The sequence below is a fragment of the Ursus arctos genome, unplaced genomic scaffold (assembly GCF_023065955.2).
Source record: "Ursus arctos isolate Adak ecotype North America unplaced genomic scaffold, UrsArc2.0 scaffold_16, whole genome shotgun sequence".
Classification (NCBI taxonomy): Eukaryota; Metazoa; Chordata; class Mammalia; order Carnivora; family Ursidae; genus Ursus; species Ursus arctos.
Window position 1 is genome coordinate 18,650,975 of NW_026622830.1, and position 20,916 is coordinate 18,671,890.

Consider the following 20,916-nt stretch of genomic DNA (forward strand, 5'->3'; position numbering starts at 1 on the left):
GAGTGAGGCTGGCTTGGGCACGTTTTCCACACGCCCCCCGCCCTGTGCAGCTGTGTAATGAGCCCACATCTGTTACCACCACATGTTGCTCAGCGCTACGCAGATGTAAAGTCTCAATTTTTCTAATTAGCAGCAACACAAAGTCTATCTTAATTTTCTCCTCCCCTCCCTCTAATAAACGTGATATTAACAAGGTTACACGTCTGGGTTTTTGCTGGGTGTAATTGAATCAGGTCACAGATTTGATTAGTGGGGTGTGGGGCGCCAGGGTCTGGTCAGGCTGAGGGGCTGGGTGAAGGAAGGGGCTGGGTCCCAGGCATGGACGGACCTGGGGGTGGAGAGAAAGAAGAAGGTGAGGGGAGAGGTGGGGGTGGGGAGAAAGACAAGTCTGGGAAAGAAGCGAGTCAGGAGTGGGAGAGCGACAAAGACTGGAGAAACTGAGAGGCACAGATGGGTGGTGGGTAGAGACAGAGGGAGGGACAGAATAATAGGGAGAGAGGAAGAGGGGAAAAGAGAGAGGAAACAAGAGAAGGGGGTGGGGGGGGGAGGGAATGAGATGGCTGGGGTGTGGAGCCAGACAGACAGAGGGAGAGGGAGAAAGACACACACACGTAGACCACATGAGTGATCTGTAGACAAAGAAGGTGGAGGACAGAGTGGAGAGGCCACCTGTGCCTGCCTCTGGCTCCCCGCCTTCTGTGAAGCCCCACCCCCAGGGCTCAGGGGGGCCTGGGTGGAGGTAGGACAGGCAGCCACAGACCCCTGCCCCTCACAGCCTACACTGCCTCTCCTGAGTCTGCTGCATGCCTGAGGCCTGGTCCTGGCTCTCGCTGACCGAGGGTCAGTCAGCTCCTCTCTCTGGGCCTTCCTTTCTCCATCTGCAAAAAGTGACTATAAATCCCACTCCCCGACTCCCCTGCAGGGAAAGTCTAAGATTCTCTGGAGCCCCTCCCCCACGTTGCTCCCTGCTTCCACTGGGGAACCTTGGAGGGGTAAGTGGCAAAGTTTCAGCCACTTAAGAAAGCCTCATGGCTCCTGACTCCAGCTGAGATGACCCCTAGACACACCCCATGCCAGCGGGCTCCCTTGGACAGAACAGGGGGGGTGTCAGTGAACCAGTATCTGGTATGGGGCCGTCACCCCCAGTGGCCTCAAATCTCTCCAAATTGTGTCCCTCTGGGCACCCCACACTTTTCAGTGGCTCCCCACAGGGCAAACCCAGGCTCTGGGTCATCCAGTCTCTGCTTACCAGTCCATCCTCTCCTCTGTCTACCCCCTGCTTCACCCACTGTCCCCAGCCCTGCATGCTATTCACATCTCTGCACTTTTGCACCGGTCTGGGATGCCCTTCCCTACCTTCCCTGCCCTGTCCTCCGTCAAATCTGAACTCAAATGTCATTTCCTTCTTGGGCCCTGCCCTGAAGGACCGAGGAGCTGGCTTCTTCCTCTGCAACTACATACTTCTCTCTCTCTTCATGGTGTCGGAAGGATGTCTAAGCATTTACGTGGCGGTCTCCACACTGTTTGTACTGCTGTACCTGGCTGGCACCTTGTGGGTGCTGAGCGTGTGTGTGTGTGTGTGACAGTGTGATCGGGTGCGTGTGTGCCCAGGTGGCGGTGCGTGCAGGAGGAGGCCTACGGCGGCTGCAGCGTGTGGCAGTGCCGCATTCCTGCTGTGACAATTTCTCCCGCTGATGACTCGGTCCCTAGGGCCTTGGGAGGCGCTGAGAAGCTTCTGTCAAGGGGCAGTGGCTTTTCCCCCCTCGCTTAAATGAGATATAAATAATTGATTCGGCTCCTGAATAATTAATCAGATATTCAATAAGGAAAGTAATTGTTTGGCACATCCCCCATGGATGGCCCGGCGCAGCCACCGCCCCGCTTGGGCTGGAAAGCTGGCGGGGGTTATGGGCCCATAAGGAGCCCAGTGCCAGCTGGGGGAGGTCACCTTGTCCTGCCCTGATGGCACTCCCATCCAGCTCACTGCCCCCTGGGAGGGCCCTGCCTGCCTCCAGATGCCAGCCGGGACCTGGGTCTGACAGAACCTCGTACCCAGCTCCTCCTCTCCCCATGGCTCCTTCCCTGCTCCTCCCCGCTCGGCAGAGGGCCCCCAGCCCCCTCCAAAGGAGGCTCTGGCCCAGGTGCCAGCACAGGGGCCTATGGGCAGGCCTCCCCTCCCTGCTGCCACCCCTCCTTTGCCTTCTGGCCAGTTTGAACCTGGGCAGCACTGCCTGCTTGCTGCCTCAGGGTCGGGCTTCCTAAGGAGCTACCACCGGGGGTGGGGGGTGGGGGTGGGCCGAAGGTGATTAACAAGGGCGGTGGATACCGAGCCCAGGAAAGGCCGGAGAAGCACCACTGGGTCGGGGTCCCCTGCGGGCCTGCTCGGGCTTGTCACTCTTCAGAGACTGTTTTCTTCCAGGCCCCCTGTGTGACCCCCCCACCTTTTGTCTATACCCACCCCTTCCTTCAGACTGGGGTTTTCTGTGTTCCAGGGAACACTTGGCCTGGCAGCTTCTGCCTGCAGTGACGGCCTTGGGTGGGCCGGCTCCCACCAAACAGTGTGGGCTGCGCCGCAGCCCCGGTTCAGTCCTCAGCGGGGTGGGCATCGCAGGTACTGCTGTGTGTTGGACCAAACACACGTACGCGTGCCACACACACCAGACATACCCAAACACGCACAGACTCAGACACATTTGCCATACACACCGCACACACATTACACAAATGCACACATCAGGCGTATATACCACACACAACACATAGACATATACCGTATGACACACCACACACACCACAGAACATATACACACGCCACACTCACACACGAGACCTATATACCACACATTCAAACACACAGACACACAGATACATATATCGTGTACACCATACAAACCTACACGCAAACCACACAAATGCACGTCAGACATAAAAACCGTACACGCATCACACAAACACACATGCATCAGACACACCACACACAAACATAGCACACATATGAATACATGTATCATGCATATTATGCCACATCACGCCATAATACACCACACATCACACACACCACACACACCACACAAGCACATATAAACACATGTCACGTACCCCACATACACAGCCCATAAACACCTCCCCCAACCACGTAAACACCCATCACTCCCACCCCCTCTTCCAGATGGTCTACAGTAATCATCAGGGTTGGAGCCCTGACATCTAAAGGAGGGTGAGGTTCTCGTTCCCGCCTCCAAGGGACTCTCACTCAGTCTCTGGACATGCAGAGGTGTTACTCCTTGCCCCTCACCTGCTCCCCATGGAAACTTCTGGTCTGCTAGGAGTGAGGACAGGCTCATTTCCGGGGTCTCCACCTTCTGACAGCCACCTCCTTGGACAGACAGGTGGGTGTTGGGACTGCTGCTTCGGGAAGGGCCCCAGAGCACATGCTCTCGGAGACGAGGACGGGAAGGTTCTGGGCTTCCGGTCAGGGGTAAGCCCAGTGTGCTGGGTGAGGCTCAGCTCAGCTAATGAGGGAATGAAATGTAGATGGGTAGAGACAGAAGAGTCTGACGGGTTTCTGTGTGGGTGTAGGGGTGTGTGTGTATGTGTGTGTGAGAGAGAGAGAGCATGTGTACAGGTGTGTGTATGCATGTGCACGCTGAACCTCCTCAGGTGTGGAAACAGCTCAGAGTCTTGCTATTTGTGTTTCCTCCAGGGTAAGGTTGCAAAGGCCGTGGATGTCCTTCTGCAAGTACCTGACGCTCTTTGACCCAGCCTCACGGGGCAAACACACAGCTGGCCTTGTCAGGAGGCGAATGGTGGGCGGCCAGGGCATGGGATCCAGGCTGGAGATGGAGGGGCATCTAGGCTGGGCAGCTTGGAGTCTGCACGGAGGCACCAGGCTCCCATCTGGGTCGCGCACGGAGTGGCCAGCGGCTTCTGCATTTATTTATCTGACCAGTATTTCTTGAGCACCTTCTGTGTGCAGGGACCATTTGGCACCCTAGAGAATAGCAGTGAACAAAGAGAGGAACTCCCAAGCCTTGTTTTCGTGGGGGAGACAGACCGTGAATGAGAGGGAAATGTATGGTATGTTGGACAGTGATCATTCTAAAGAGAAAAAATAAAGCGGGGAGAAGGGTAGGAAATGTACACGGGGGTCCCTGCATCAGCCAGGGGCCAGACAGAAGAATAAAAATCACAATACCAATTTCCAACACTGATTCAAAACCCCTTTAGAGGGGCGCCTGGGTGGCACAGCAGTTACGCGTCTGCCTTCGGCTCAGGGCGTGATCCTGGCGTTCTGGGATCGAGCCCCACATCAGGCTCCTCTGCTATGAGCCTGCTTCTTTCTCTCCCACTCCCCCTGCTTGTGTTCCCTCTCTCGCTGGCTGTCTCTATCTCTGTCAAATAAATAAATAAAATCTTTAAAAAAAAAAACAAACCCTTTAGAGAATTTAAGTAGGGAATTGGCTTCATGGAGGGAAGGGCTGAGACACTCAACAGGGAATGTGAGGCCACTGGGAGATCAGCAACAGAGTGAAGCCACCACCCCCAGGCCTGGAGGGATAGGTTTTGGGTGATAGCCATCCCTGGGGGTGGCTATCATCAGTCCAGCCCTGCAGGTGACTTCATCCTGGGGGAAGATTTGGGATGCCACTAGCTTCCGACTAAAGGCTTCTGGGATGTGTCCTGGCAAAAATCATCTCCATGTCTTAGGAAAACGTGGATTCCATTGCTGAGCTCTTGAGATAGCTGTGAAATGGGAATGGTGCCATGAGGGTAAAGCTCTGCATATGCAATTAGGTGTTTGTCCTCTCTGCCAGCCCCCAAGAATGTCCTGGAGCAAAATAAATACCAACCTTCAGGGTAACCCCAATAAGTATGGGAGATGTCCTAGCCTCAAAGAAATATCCCGAAACCTGCCACTATGGGACAGTCCTGGACAAAAGATCTTCCTTGGCATAAGCTTGGTAGCAAGTCCTCAAGGAACACTCAGTGATAATTCTGGGTTCTCCTGGCTCTTTCCACGGGAGATGGCAGCCAGTCCTTCTAAACAGAGCAGTGGCATTCCGAGGCACTGGTTTTTCTATGAGAGGAATGGGCGCAGGGAGTTGGGCTGTCCTGGTGTCCGAGGTTGGATACTATAGGAAATGCTATCGAGGTCCTGTCCCACAGCTCTGGGTCCACTGGAGCCCACCTGCAGCTGCAGCCAATTTCCTTGGTCTCTTAAGCCCCGTGTCTCTCTTTCTCCATGCCCGAGAGCTCTCTCTGGTAGAAACCTGCTCAGCCTTCTTCTTGGTTTACCTCCCTGACAAATAACCTCTTTCTAAGTCCTTGTCTTGGGGACTCTGTTTAGGGGAACCCAAACTGAGACAGGCCTTATCTGCTCCAGGTCTGAGCGGGGCGGGGTGGGGGTGGGGGTGGGGGTGGTGTGGTGTGGAGGGGACCAGGGGTGTTGAGCTTACCCCCTTGACTCCATCTCTCTGTGTTACTTTTGAGAATCCAAGTGAGATGCCCAGTGTTCTGCTTCTGACCTCAGGAATAATCTCAGTGCTGAGAGGGGAGAGCCTTTCTGCGTCTAAGCTTTCTCTCCATCCATAGAGCAAAAACCCTTTGGTAGACCCTGAGTTTCCATGCTCGGTTTGAAAGAATACGGTCAGCATAGCTAACACGAAGGCTGCATTCCCTGAGGTGGCTGTTCTCACAGTCTTTTTCTCATTCAAGTGTCAGCAAAAACGCTCCTCTTCTCAATGGCCCAAGTTCTTAAGGTCTTGTAAAACCCTTCCAATTGTTGAGACAACCCATGCCTGGCAGCCTAGTTGTCCCTTCTGATTCTATTTGGCATCTACTGGAAAGGCTGTCAGTATTCAGTTCTGTGGGTGACTGCTACCCTCCGCTGTCCGTACTGGCATTGCCTCTTTGTAGGATGCTTCATGTGCCTGTGAAGTTTGCAGGCAGTACAGTTCCAGAGATCGCCATATACTCAGATTACCACCTGAATGACATCCCCTAGACTTGTGAAGTGTACAGCCTAAACGACTGCAGATAGCAGCCTGTTCTTAACAACAGCAGGCTGCCTTACTGTGCCCTCTGGCTACTGTTTCCCTTTGCTTCTGGATTCCTGTTCTGCCATGGCTCCTAGCAACAGAGTAGGCCTGGAACCTACATTCGGATGAATAGACCAGTCAAACGTTCTCCCACCAGCCTTAGGGTCTAAAGCATTTGCTCTTAGTAAGTTTAGGAGTCAGGAGGATCAGAGGCAGCAGAGACTGGTTAGTGATTAGAAGGACACAAGAGGGCATCCCCACCCCTTAGACCCTGAGCTCAGGGAATGCCTCCTTTAAAACTGAACTTTCAGAGGTCTCCACCTGCCTGAGTGCAGCCTCAGACCTCGGCCCCCTTTCTGGGGTCTAGGCTCGTTCCTGCTCTTTGAATTTCCTTGGATCTCAGAGGCTCCTGGTGCAGACTTGCTGCCCAGCCTTTTCAGATTTTTCAAGGGCCAGATCAAGAGGCCCTTGGAAAGATTTAGGGGACATCTGGCTGCTGGAACATTCCAGAAGTGAAGGATTCAGGGAAAGGAGGGTGTGGCAGCATTGAAATCGGAGAGAGGAACTGCCACCCAGGACCTAAGCTCTGGGTTATTTATGCACGGTCAGAAATGGCTTCGTGCATCCAGGCGCAATCCAATGATTTGTCAGTGAAGGCCTCCTCGCACCCCCTGCCCCCGCCCCTGCCTCTGATAACATTTACAGTAAATCTATTGCACTGACCATTAAATCCGAGGCCGCCTCGAGCGATCGCTTCAATGGGGTGCTGACAGGCCGAGAGTTAATAATGACGCAGACGCTAACCTGTTTATTGATTTGCTTTTTGTTCCCTTCATCCTCGCTCACTCCTTCTCTCTCTCGGAGGAGAAATCTTGGAATTAGTAATCAGGTGACAGGCTCGCCCCCTCCTGTTCCCAGCCATGTCATCCTGCTTAAACTCTCCGAGATAAATTACCCCTACCTCCCTGGCCCCTGCCAGCCGTTCACTCTCCAGTTACTCAGCACACGATGCCGCATCTGTCACTGGAGCCGGCAGACAGAAAAAACATTAACACAGACATGAAAAGCTTTTAACTTTGACAAGAGGAGCACAGCAAAGTTTTATATTTAGCCCCTCCAGCAAAGGCCACGGTCAATGCATTAGGGTGGCTTGTCAGACTTGGGTGAGGAGGGAGAGGGCTGGGACCGTGGGGCCAGGAGGGTGGGGGCATCCCTGGCGCTGGCCTATGGAGCAGGGACGAGGGCCCAGGATGGCCACTGTCCTGTCGTCTTCCGACAGCTGGACAGTTAAGTCATTAGGGGCTGAGAAAAGGATCTGAACGGGAGGCCTCCATCTCTGGGTTAAAATAGAGATTTTAACCTTCACTTTAAGATTTTTAAGATGTGGCCTTGTGTAAAGCCAACCCGTTTGGAGGCCGTGGCGTTGCCAATATCCACAAATAACAGGAATCTTTTTAGGGAAGCCTGAAAAAAATAACAAAGGTTTGCTTCACAGGACACAAAACTGAAAACTGAAAAAAAAAGGTAAGAATTATTTGTTTTCTCCCCAGTGGCTACTCATTTCAGGCTGAGAGTGTACCCTACTTTCTCCTTCTCTTCCTCTTGTCCTTTCTGTTCCTCCTCCTCTTCTCTCTTCTCTTTTGGCCCCCCTTCCTCCCCTCCCCTCCCTCCACCCTCTCCCTCTCTCCCCCTCCCAAACTTCTCCCTAACTGAGCCCTTGCTGGCTCCTTCCTCTTCTGTTCATGTCCTGAATCTATCCTTTTCTCTAACTCAAGAAAAGATTTCAGAGGTAAAGAAATCACCTGTTTCTCAGTATTTTTTGGTCCCCCACCCTGTGCTTTTCTTCATGTTACACAACGAGGGTTCAAGGGTTTGGTTGACTTGTAACAGGCAGAGTCGCCCTTGGCAGGCAGGGAAGGAGGAGAGGCAAGGCGTACGAATATGTACAGACACCTGGGTTACAGCTCCAGGACAGCTGTGGCTGGAATGGCTTCCTGGAAGAGACAGAACTCAAATTTGTCTCAGAGGAAATCAAAGAATTCTTTAGAGCAGCATTTGGGAGTGGCATGGGGAAGGCTGGGGATGGAGGTTCCAGGTTGGATCCACAGCATGGGCCACGGTGAGGGGCAGGGCCCTCGGCGTGCTGGAGGAGGAGGACGATGTAGCCAGCTTGTGCAGAGGGCTTCTGGGAGATCAAGCAGGAAGTTGCAGGTGGAGACCAGGATGTGGGGAAGGCTTTGCATGCTGCCTGAGGCTGGAGTCCTCCCAAAGCCACCCCTGAGATAAGGATTTGGCTGTGAGTGGTTGCCTTGGGAGGCGATCCCAGGAAGCCCTGGCGGGGTGTGGTGCGTGAGCTAGGGAAGGGAAGCCAGTACAGCCTGTATTAATGAGCAGGTTGTTGCTGGGCTCCTGGGGCAGGACCCTGCTGGGGCCTCTGGGAGAGCACGTGGAACACAGCTTCAAGGTGCCCCACCACCTCGGAGAGGGAGGAAACCAGGGCCTTTAGCTGAGGGCTGGTCTGGGTGGGAAAGGCATTTGTCCCGGTGCTCCTGGCCTGCCTTCCCTGGGGGTGGGGGGGGCCTCCACAGCCTCTGCAGCCATGATGAACTTGCAGTAGAGTGAGACATTGTGTGTGGATGTTTCTTTTTTCTCTTTTAGGGACTGGGTCACACTCTTCTCTTTATGTTGTAGTATATATTTCATGTATACTGGCTCATAGTAGGTGCTCAAAAATGTTGAACACTACCTTCTTAACTGTCATTATTTTAATATTTAAATCCTTTCTCTAGGAGTTTAAGCATTTGTGGAGGGCAGAGAGGGGGTGATGGTCAGTTTTTACCTCCAGAGCTGGGCATAGCACTGTGTACAAATTAGATGTGCAGGGAGGGTTTGTCTAAGGAATGAACGAAGGAAAAATATCCAGGACTTTCCAGGGGACTTGTTAAGTGGGTTAAACAGATGGACCCTGTGGATCCTTGCCTAGGGGTATAAAAAGGAGGATGTCTCTGCCCCGGTGAGCTATGGGGCAGGACACTGGGGTGAGGCGAGAGGGCAGAATATGGGAGTGTGGAGGGGCCCAGGGCATACATGAGCCGGCCACAACAGGTGCACTATTCAGGGAGCCCAACAGTAGGAAGCAGAAGCCCAGCCTGGGCTGAAATGGAGTCCAGGGGGCAGGAGACCAGTTGTGGATTGATGGTGTCCGGCGGCATCCCCTTCTGCCTGTCTCCCTCTTTCCCACCCCCTTCCATCTAGTCCCAACCAAGCCTGGCAGCGTCCAGGAGGTTCTGGGTCACTCTGACTGAGTCTTGCCTTTCTAACACTGGCACAAAATTCCTAGTTTGGAGAAGGGGCCTCGCTCCCAAAGGCAGCTGGCTCCCTCCTTCTCAGCAGCTGCTCAAACTTCCCAGAGGCTCCCAGGATTAGAGGAGGGAACCCAGAGAAACCAGAGTTTTAAAGGCTCTCCCACCCCTTCTCAAAGCCCAGGCAAGTGTGGAGGTGGGGGGCGGGGGGGGGGCTTCAGTCTCTAGAACCCCTTGGCCCCTGTTACAGCCTTCCCTGTGGGGTCCAAACCTTGCTCACTTTCTGGAAGGGACTCAGTTCTCAGAGAGCTTGGAATGGCAAGGACAGGGTCCGTCCCGGTTGTCCTGGGCAGGGCGGTGAGGGTCCCAGCAATGTGAGTGTGGCGGAAGGAGGCGTCTGGCGATCCTGGAGGCCAGGGTAGCATTTCACCGATGCCAGACGAGGTGAGTCCTTGGCCGCTGGACAGGGCGTAATAGCTCTTGCTCTTCATGGGGCGATAAAGGCTGAGAGAAATCAACCCGGGGCGGATCTGTGTCTCCGGAGCAGCCACAGTTGCTGAATGTGCTGTTTCTGAGAAAGTGAAATTTCAGTCCGTCCTCTCCCCCTTCCCTGGCTGCCAGGCTCCCGCAGAGGCGTCGGCCAACCTCCTGAGCCTGTTCGGAGAGAACGGACACTCTCGTGAGGGAAAGCCCGTAATCTCTGCTCCCTGGGCCAATCTGGTGACGCGATCTAGGCACTTCTGGGAGGCTGCAGACAACTCTCCCGTGTGCCCAGCCCCTGGCTTGGTGGCCTTGGGGGCGGCATGCGGAGGGGCCAAAGGGGACTTAATCCATACTTGGCCCTCCAAGAAAATGATGGCACTGCCCCCTCCTTGCCCTCCCACCTTAATTCTCAGATAAGACCAGTTTTGCACGGGGAGGGGTCAAGTCCAGAGCAAATGGGCCAGAGACCTGAAGAGAAAGGAGCAGGGGGGGGGGGGAGGAAGATAAGCGTCTACTCAGGCGACACGTTGAGGCAGCTTTTGGTGAACTTCAGAGAGCTCGGTGTTGACGGGGTGTTGACGGGAGACCCCCAGGTCCTGCCAGCGCCTGCCCTGTGTCTCCCCACCCCAACTTCCTTTCGGTCCTGGGCTCTCCACTTTCCTCACAGCAGGCCCTGAAGCCTCTCCCCGTCACTGTTCATCTGCGGGAGGGGTGGGGAATACTCCGAGGATCTAGGGGAGGCCAGAGGGAGGGGTGGGGAACACTCTGAGGATCTAGGAGAGGCCAGAGACGCAGGAAGAAGACTCCAGGCTCTGTGTCACCGTCTGGAGAGCGGTTAAACCACACACTCTGCTGCTGGCTCATTTGTAGCCGTTCCACCAGATCTCCCCGCCTCGCTGCGCGCCTTCTCTGTGCCAGCAACAGTCCTGCCCTCAGATGCATGTGTGTAGAGAAAGGGGTGCAGAGAGAGAGAGACACGAGGCAGGGATTGGGTCTTAGGACATGGGAAGGAGCCTTAGAGGGCGTGGTAAGGAGTTTGGCTTTTATCCTGAACTACAGTGTGAGGTTAACTGAGAATTTGGGCAGAAAAGTGAGATGCTCATATCTCAAAAGGCACTCTGGCTACTCTGTGGCAGAAACGTCAGGGTGAGGAGGGGCAGAGGTGGGGGGCCAGGTGGAAGCCTCTTGTTGCTTCTGTGCTTGTTTGTGCAGCGTTTCACACCTCTGTTCCAAGTACGGTGCCAATCTCGGAGTTCCTTTGTCTTGTGGGAGGCCACAGGTTGCCTTGATGTGAGATAGAAGCTGCTGGAAAACAGAGAAACCTTGCAGTAAATTTTCCTCAAACGCAGTTACCAAACTCTCTAGCCTATGGCTTTCAGAATCTGTCCTTATCCTGGGGACAACGATATTCGTGCTCCAGACTTCTGGAGCCCATGGTGCTCTTCTGCACTCCTCAGAGATTTGGGATACGGCTTCTTCAAGGAGGGTGGAGTAAATATAGAACAAATATTGAAGGCAGATAGACTCAGATTTAAATCCCGCTCTATTAGCTTCCAAGCTTTGTGACTTGGCTTCACTGAGTTGCTTTTTAAAAATGGAGTTGCCGTAAGGATGGCATGAGGGAGGGCAGGGGAAAGCCACTGGCTCGCAGGGAGTGCTAACCCAGAGTCGCTTGCTTGCTCCTTCCTTCAGCCTTCAGGGTGCCTGGGTTTGGAGGTGGGAGATTTGGAGCCTATTGCTTGGTCACCCCACCTGGATTGGGCCTGTAGGATTCACCGGCAGGCTTTGGCCTGTACCTGTGGGCCGGGGACCTCCGGTCAGCAGGGGGGATTCAGTCAGCCATCAGCTAATAATCCAACTTCAGGACTCTCGGGCGCCTCCCTGATGGCATCTCTGTTCTGCTCTGTTGAAGCATGCCTCTGCCCGATGACACAGCCACACAGAGGGCAAGTCAAGGCGTCTGAGGTGCTACTACTTGGGGTGGTGTGTGCTAGGAAGACCCAGGTGGGTCCATGAAGCCAGTGAAAAGAGCCTGCAATCTGCCACCTTCCAGCCTAGCTTGACAGGCCGAGATGGCTCCTTTATTGCCTCAGTGGGAGTGGCGAGGGCGGAGAGGGTGCAAACAGACAGAGAGATGCAGGGTTGAGAGAGGGCACTGACCGGAAGGATGTGCCATTGCTGAGCTCAGGGGGCAGAAGTGCTCTGCAGAAGGTATCTCTGTTGTGGGCTGACTGAGTCCCTCTCCAGATTCACATGTTGAAGTCCTGACCCCCAGTACCTGAGATTGTGACCATATTTGGAGGTAGGGTCTTTAAAAAGGTAATTAAATTAAAATGAGGTAACATCCTTCAGTCCAGGGGAAGAACGTGATTTCAAAAGAAAGAACTCTTCACCTTAGGACAAAGCAGTTGACAGTCGTGCAAGCCTATCAGATATTTGGCTCCTTTCATTGAGGAAGGATGAAAAGGTCATTGCACATCATCAGCAGTTTGTAGCTTGCATGTGGGAGCCATGATGTTAAGGCCAAGGCTTTGGGACTTGACAGATTTGAGTTCAAAATGTACTGGAAGAACTTACATGTTTTGTGTCCCAGGGAAGCCTAGCGACCTCTTTGAGACTTGAAGTTCTCAGCCACAAAATGGGGACAAGACTGTTGCAAGGACTGAATGAGTTCACTCATGTGAGGTGACCAAGCATACGATCCCCAGCATACGATCATTGCTGAGTCTGTGTTAATTCCCCTTGATTTATTTTTTTCAGACTAAGAGATTACTGGAAACGTGTGTGAGGATGCAAGGAAATGAACATACCACAGATGTGGCCTCTAGGATTCTGGGTTTCTTCGAATTTCTTAATAAGACATTGGGGCTTCTGTGAAGGCACTTCATTCTCTATGGGTCCTGTGAAAGAGTGGGAAAGATATGGTGTGGGAGGGAGCAGGTTCCTGGGGTCTTGCTGGTTATGTCACAGAAGGTGGGACACTGGAACACACCACGCAAATGTCCCCAAGATCCCAGGGATCTTGTCCAAGTTCCATGCTTTTAGCGCCACATCCTATTTCCTGACCTTTTACCCTCTTTCCCATGCCTGGGGGACATCTCCCTTCAGATGTCTCATGGATAGCCAAGCTCAAACCAGCTTCACTGTTCCCTCCAAGCCTGCTTCTCCTCCTCCGTTCATCTCATGGCAAATAGTACCGCCACCCAATTACTCTCTTAAACTAGGAACTCTCCAAGTTCATCAACACACAGCCTGACCTGCTGACTTCCTAAATCTCTCTTGTATCTTTTACCTCTGATTTATCCCACTGGCCCTGCTTAAGTTCATTTCTCCATCATTTCTTCCTTCGATAATTGTTTCAGCCTTCAGATCAACCCACCCCAGCTCCATCTTTATCATGGTATGTTTCTAAAATACGAATCCAATTTATATGTCTCTCCTGCCTAAAACATTCAATGGCTTTCTGTCCCTTCAGGGTCGGATGGAAGCTCCTTAGCATTGAGGCATTTAGAATCTGACTTCCATTCCCCCCCACCCTGCCCCATTACACCTCTCCCCTATATGTCTCCACGGTGAAACTCGTTATGCTAGGATATTACTTGTACTCTGAATATTGGGAGTTCTCCTTTGAATTTGGTCAATGCCTCTCTCCCCCTTCTTGTCCACCTGGTAAACTGTCCACCCTTAAAGATACAACTCAAAAGTCACCTCCTCTCTGAAGCCTTTCTGATTTCTCTCCTGCCAGGTACAGAGAACAGTCTCTTTCCTTTGCGTTTCCACAACAGAATGAGTTTTGTCGTAGGCTGAGGTTCAAATTTAGCTCCATCACTTGCTAGGACCCAAGGGTGAGCAAATTATTGAGCTGGCCCGAATCTTAGTTCCTCAGGTAGAACATGAAGAGTTGCTATGCAGAGGGCTGTTGTGAGGATTTACACAGCATCTGGTCCAAAGAGTATGCGCTCAGTAAACAGTAGCTGTTATAAATGAGAGTATAACTGTTTATGTGCCATCCATCTTCCTCTTCACCTCCGTGCTCCCAGGTCTGAGCTCCTTTTTGGGCTGGGCCCTGTTGTGTTTGTCTTTGTGCCCCGTATTCAAGGAGCCAGCACAGGGACCTTCACGAAATATACCATATATACCACGTGTGCGGTATTCCTGGCCTCAGCGTTCCCTGCTTGCTGTCCTCTCCTTACCCGGCTTCTTTCCATAGCGCACTGTGCTTTCCAGTCAGATGGCGTGGGTGTTGGCCTCCGGGAAGCGTGGGTTTCTATCCTCCCTGATGGACTTTATCACAAAGTTACGATCCTGTCTTTTCCAGTTTCCTTTGTCCTGTCAGTGAGCACCTTGGATCTCCATTTTCTCGTTGGCGTTTGCAGCTCGTTCATGCCTCTCTTCCCTTATGATTTTGGCTCATCAGCTTCAGCAGCCTTGCTGCGGCAGCACGCTCGGGAACGCCGGGGTGTCGGTGGGGCGGCGCGCTTGGGGACGCCGGGGTGTCCGTGTGGCGGCCGTGTTTCCTTCTCGCCCTGTCCTAGGCAGGGCTGTTTCTCCCCATAAAACATGTACGTGGTCTTTAGTCCGTGCCTGGTTCATTTTAACCCAACAAATGTTTAGTAACCATTTGTTGTGTGCTGTTTGTATTTATCTCCACTTTGTCCGTTTTGTCTTGTTTTCTGTAGCTTTAAAACATCCTTCTGGAGATTTTTGCTTCTGGTCGTGATCTGACTGGATTTACCCTCTTGCCTTAAGTAATGAAACATCCAAATAAATGAAAAGCGTCCAGACTTGGGATGTCAGAGGATGCAGGGTGGTAACTGTCAGAGAAGGGAAGCAAACCAGGGGAGCGTAGGGTGGCTCCTGCTACCTTGCTGGAGAGATTCCCAGGCTAGTGGCGAGAGACACAACCCAAACAGAGCCCAGCGGTCTCACTGAGTGGACAAGATGGAGTTTGCAGTTCAGGGAGGCCAAGCTTGCTAGAATTTTCAGAGGAAGAAGTACCGGAGAAGAGAAAGCAAGCATGCAAGCAAAGTGATAGAGAAAGACAGACGCAGACAGAGACTGACAGAGACAGAGAGAGACAGAGAGACAGAGAGAGGGAGAGATCTTGGTTGCAGAGGGGTCCCCTTGAACCTCTGAGTGATGAACGATCTGTAAATATGTGTGCAGAAACTACCTGTGTTGGGGAAAGAACCAGTGGAAGGGGGTAGGCATTCTAATCCTTACAGCTTATACAGGGTTGGGAAAGGTTCATGAGGCCTCCAGCCAAGTGGAAAGAATTTCCAGCATATGGGACATTGAGGAGAACCCTCAAAAAGGCCTTACCTCATTTGAATGTTTCATGTTGATCTGGCGTCTGAAGGAAGTTTCTTGAAATAAGGACTAAAACTAGTGTAATTTATTAAAAACTCACTGTGGATCAGTGTCAAGGGGTTAACACATACTTACTGAATGTCATCTCTTGCTTTTCACATGACAATTTCAGTTTGGAGGTTTTTTTTTTTTTTTTTTTTTTCATTTTGATTTTGAGCATTTGGTAAACCACTTCTCTTGAGAGGAGCTGCCCTTTCACTGCTATGCGTTCATGGGCAGGTGGGATTAGAAGATTCTCCCTTAATCGCTGCCAACGTTTGCTTCTTATCGTTGAAACACTAAGTAAAAAATTACAGCCTAGGTGGGCCTGGCTGGCTCACTCGGTGGAGTGGGTGACTCTTGATCTCGGGGTCATGAGTTCAAGCCCCACATTGGGTGTAGAACTTACTTTAAAAAAATTACAGCCTACGCATAGGTAGCTGGTGTTGAACACTTATGATGTGGCAGGCACTGTGCTAAGTACTTTACCTCTAATACCTGGCTGAATTGTCCTTCCTGATGACGAACCTCAGGCTGAGAGACGTGAAATGTGTGCCGCGATCATCTGCTGGAAAATGGCAAAGCGGGGATTCTAACTCAGGCATGTTGCACTCCTGGCTGCCTGGTTACCCCAAAAGTCTTGGCCTAGGAATGTCCTCCATGGCCTTTGACTTTATCTTCACCTTCCCCTGCGCCCACCGTGTCATGCACAACTTAAGTCTTCCGGGGTCTGTCAGCACTTACCGCCAGTCGTGCGCTGGGAAAAAAGCCAAACCCGATTTATAGCATTTGCCAATTTCCCCGGTGTAACTACTCCCACCATAGTTGATTCCAAGCTACCGGTATGATGCCTGAAGAGAAGCTGGAGAGCGTACACATAGCTGGCACCAGCTCGCCACTGTTTTGTCCCCTCGAAATTCTGTAGAATCAGTTCCTTTGTCATCTGTTCTGGGAAGCCTTCCCTAACCCCTTCTAGCTGGCTTGGAGCTGGCTTTAATCAGCACTTGCCGCCATGTCCTCCGGTGATGGTTTCCTGCTCTGTTTCCCTGCCCCGGCCTGGAAGCTCTTCAGGGGCAGCTCCAAGCACCCCACACAGAGCATGCATCAGCCAATATTTCCTGAATGAATAAACGAACCAGGAATGTGAATCTAAACCTTTGTTCTGATCTGTCTACTAGGGCTCAGCTCATTAACTCAAAGCCGCTAACAATCTTGCTACAGCTTTTACCTTATTTGCTTATTGGATATTGAGCAGATGGAAGTAGTTCCACCTTTTTCCCTTAAAAGAGCTATCTTCCCTCCTTTTAAAAATGTCACATTTGATATGCACAGAGAAATATATAGTATATCCAAGTGATACATGGTGAAATAACAAACGCCTGTGAACTCACACCCAACTTAAAAGCTAGATGTAAAGATCTTCATCTTATTTTCTAAGACCCAAAGGAGGAGCAGGTCTACCCAAAAGGGGTCAATTTCTTTTGCTCTATACATTTTTTTCCTGTGTCCTCTGTAGGTATTAAAAGCCCACAATCCCCAGTACCACCATTTTTGGCATTTGAGTTCAACTATTAACAAGGCGTGGTTAGAAAGAGGGACATCTTCTATTTTGTATGTGACAGTTGCTATTTGGGCTTACTCTGGAATGGTGCCCCCTCTACTCGGGGATTCAGGTGGCTCTAGTTGGGGAGGGGTTCCAGCCACCCAAGTGACTTCCATCCCTGTGTTCTTAGGTGTCAGACTGAGTGTGTTAGAGGCTTTCAGTCCACTTCTCTTTTCCAAATGGAGCAAATTGTCTCAACTGAAGTCAGAAGACCAAAGGAGCAAGGGGTGGGAGGAGGGTTAGTGTCACATGATGAAGGACTGTGTTTGGGACTTTTTTGCTAAGCCAGTTTGAAAAGGGAGTCAGATGGGTTTCAGAGCTTACATCACATACTACTGCCTTTCTCTCTAAAACACGAGCCAAATCCATCAACTTCTTTCCATCATCTGTGGCTAAGCCAACATCACCTCTTGCCCTGGTTACTGCTGTGGTCTCTCAATGAACCATTTACAACATAAAAGTCAGAGTGATCTCTGTAAAAAGTACATCAGCTCTTAACACTCTCCTGCTCAAATCTCCCCCATGGCTCCCGATTGCCCTCAGCACAAAATCCAACCTCTTTACTTTGATCAGGCCTCTGCCTCTCTCTCCAGCCTTAGCCCAGCCTCCTCTCCCCTTCCTTCACTCACTCCAACCTCCCTGGTTATGTTTCAGTTCCAGACACACCGAGTTCTGTACTGCCTTGAAAACATCACAGATCTCTTCTGCGTGCTTAGGATCCCTTCCCCCAGCTTCCACAACTGGTTCCTTTGCATCCTACAGGTTTGACCCTATTACTTTCTCCAGAACTCCAACTAAGTGGTTCACCCCTTCCTACCATCACAGCTCCGTGCTCATCCTCACTACAGCTTCCTCCTTTGTAATTACTTATGCATTTATCTATCTCTCTTTTTAAAAAAAAGATTTGTTTATTTATTTTAGAGAGAGAGAGTGGGAGGGAGAGGTAGAGGGAGAGAGAAACTTAAGTAGTCTCTGAATTTAGATCCCGATGCGGGGTGATGCGGGGCTCGATCCCACGACTCTTAGATCACAACCTGAACTGAAACCAAGAATTGGGCACTTAAATGGCTGTACCACCCAGACACCCCATCTCTCTTATATTAGTTGTCTTTCCCACCAGACCATAAGCTCCGTGAGGGCAGAGACTATGTTTGCGTCCGTTACTCCTTCCTCCTAGCAGTGACCTCAGTAAGATGTTTGTCAGCAGAATCATGTGTATATTTGATAGGGCAGTCTTGTTTCAAAGGTTGATGAACAGTCATATGCTTTGGGGAAGGGAAGTTATTCATTCACTCAACTATTCATTCACACACTCAAATATTTTCACGTGTTACTGTGCTGGGATCTAAGCCGCATGCTCAGGGCACAGAGAAAAATTAGATATTGTGTTCCTGCCCTCAGGAGACTCACAGCGATGCAACAGGGGGTAATGGAGCAATGTGAAAGGTGCAGTGAGAGCACTGGAGGGGGAGCACTTGTCTACTGAGGGAGTCAGGGGAGGCTTCCCAGGGTGTACTCTTGAGTGAGGTTTTGAGGACCGAATAGGAGTTTGCTGTTTGTGCAGGTGGAGAGAAGCTGTTTTAGGTAGCTTGGTCTGAAAAACATGGTGGTGTGAGAAAACAGTGGGTCTCAGGGAAGTCAAAGTAGTCCAGTGCTCCCTGGGTATAACATATGAAGGAAGTGGTAGGAGGTGAAACTCGAGAAAGAAGCAGGATTGGCTCATGAAGGGCTTTGCATTTTGTCCTGCTGGTGCAGGATATTGAATGGTGAGATTAATGTGATCGTATCCGTGTTAGGAAGATCGCTTTGGCAGCTGTATTGAGGGAGTAAATTGCTGGCAGCAAGGGGAATGGGGAGATTGAAGGTTAGGAGACCATTGAAGAGGCTTCTCTGACAAGTTGCTTTCTGGCCTAAAGCGGACCTTACTAATAGAATACTATACTGTTTTCCACTGAGCCTAGATCCTACCTCAGAAACACAGATCTTTAGGCAGGAACAACCAGTCAGTAGGACTCGGTTCACCAGATGTACCCTGCGGTAGGGGTGTGCTCTTTCTAGCTCTGATGTTGTGATTTTTTTTTTTAATGTGAGCCCAACCAGGAGTATTTTCATTCTGACACAGGATAGTGCCTTAATTCAAGAATGGGTAGCTCTAATAGTAAAATTTCTGGTACCCGGAGCTGTGAGAGGAGGTACTTTTAAGGAGCCTGCCAGCTTCTTGTCAAAATGCATACTTTTAATACGGTGTTGACTTTCTTTGTGCAGAAAGAATATTGCTCCTTTGTACCATGTATACACAGGAGGTTCAGTGATCCCACTTCCTTAAGGAAACTTCCTTCACGTTTCAGGAAGACTGATAAGGAGGCAATTTCTTCAGGGGAGAAAGTTTGGGTGTTAGTGTCAGCCACACTTGGCTTCAGATCCCTGACCTCTGGAAGAAGGCAGACATCTGAGCGCCAACTGTGTGCCAGTCCTGGGCTTAGTACTTTTGGGTAAATTTTCAGATGGGGAAACTGAGGCTCAGAGAAATTAATCCAGCACTTCTAAGCCGCAAGACTTTGAGTAAATTACCCATGCTCTCTAATTTTCCATTTGCTCCTTTGCAAAATGTGGCTGATGAAGCCTTTCTCCCCGGGGGGTGGGGTGGGGGTTCCAGGAATGGAAGGAGACCATCATGGGGAGAGTACCTCCTGGCTGGCAGGTGCACTCCCAAACCAGCTCCTCCCTCCCTTCCCTTTGGCAGAAAGGCGGGCTGCATTTTCGGTAAGGAGAGTCTCAGTTTCATGTCCTTAGGGAGAAACTCGTCTTTGCTCTGGGCTTTGAAATCCCTGGTGCCCACAACTTAATAGACTCACAATTGGTTAATTTTCTCCTGACATTGATCAGCGAAGGGTTATGAGGGCGTATGCAGGCTGAGCCCTGGGGGCGGGGAGGGGCGCCGCCAGCCACCGGGTCTGGCCTCCCTAACCAGAAATTCAATAACTTTTTCATATAAATTGTCCGTAAGAGAAAACTTCTTGTTTTCGGCAGTTGTCGCTGCTTCAGCATTTTTCTGTACAAGATGAAAAACTTTTGCATTGAGCAAAATACAGATTTATGGTCAATAAAGTGAAGTTTAACAGTTTATAGGGGCCATACTTTCTTTCTTAAAAACCGATATTAAAAGCCATTTTTCCCAGTCTTTGTAAAAATGGCTCTTCTATCAATCAGGACCCCAGTTTGTTTAAGTGACAGGAGAATTAGGAAAAACTCTCTCATCAGAGGGCCTCCTGACAGGTGCCCATCATCCCCTGCTGTCCTAGAGCTCTGGAGGCAACAGGCAGCTGCTTCTGGAAAGGGAGGGTGGTCAAGCTGGCAATCAAGAAGTTCCTTGGAGCCAAAAGAGAGCCGGGCTTCAGATGGGCCTGAAGAGAGGACCAGTGTAGGGTGTTCCTCTTGTATCCCAGATCAGCGTGGGACTACTCATTCATCCAGCAAGTGTTCACTGAGCAGCCGCTGTGTGTCTGTGAGAGCCTGAGCTGGACACTGGATGAGAAAGATCCTCAGCCTCAGCTTCCTGCCCTGAGGGCGCTCACTGCTGAGGAATTGAGTCAAACAGACAGATGGCGGCAGTGGAATCAGGAATGGGGATTACAGGAACGGTGAGAAACGACGCCTCGCCCAGGCTGAGGGCAACTGTGAAGACCTCCTGGAAGAGGTGGCAGCAGCTGGGGAGGGAAGCACAGCCCAGAAAGAAGGGGCACCGGGATGGGGTGAGAACAAGTCTCCCTTCCAGGACCATCTTCCTCCGGAGTGGACTGGGGAAAGTGGGGGTTTGTCTCACAGCTGCTCCCGAACCTCTTCATCACTTTGCGGCTCCTTGCCCAGTGCTCTCCCTGGTGGCTCCAAGGGCCCCCATAGACACCTGCTTGTCCCCAAAGTCCTGGGAGGCCTGGCCTCATCTGTAGGAGACTTAGCCTGATGGGTAGGCCGCACTTCCCTCTCCTGCCTCCACTTCCCCATTCCCACCACGAGGCAATCCCCGTGTGGTAGACATTATTGCAGTGTGGATGCTCCCTGACGGAAAGGACAGTGCAGGAGAAAAGATTCCAAACTCCGTGATGTATGACTCTTCAGGGAGCCCCGGGAAAACAGCAACAAT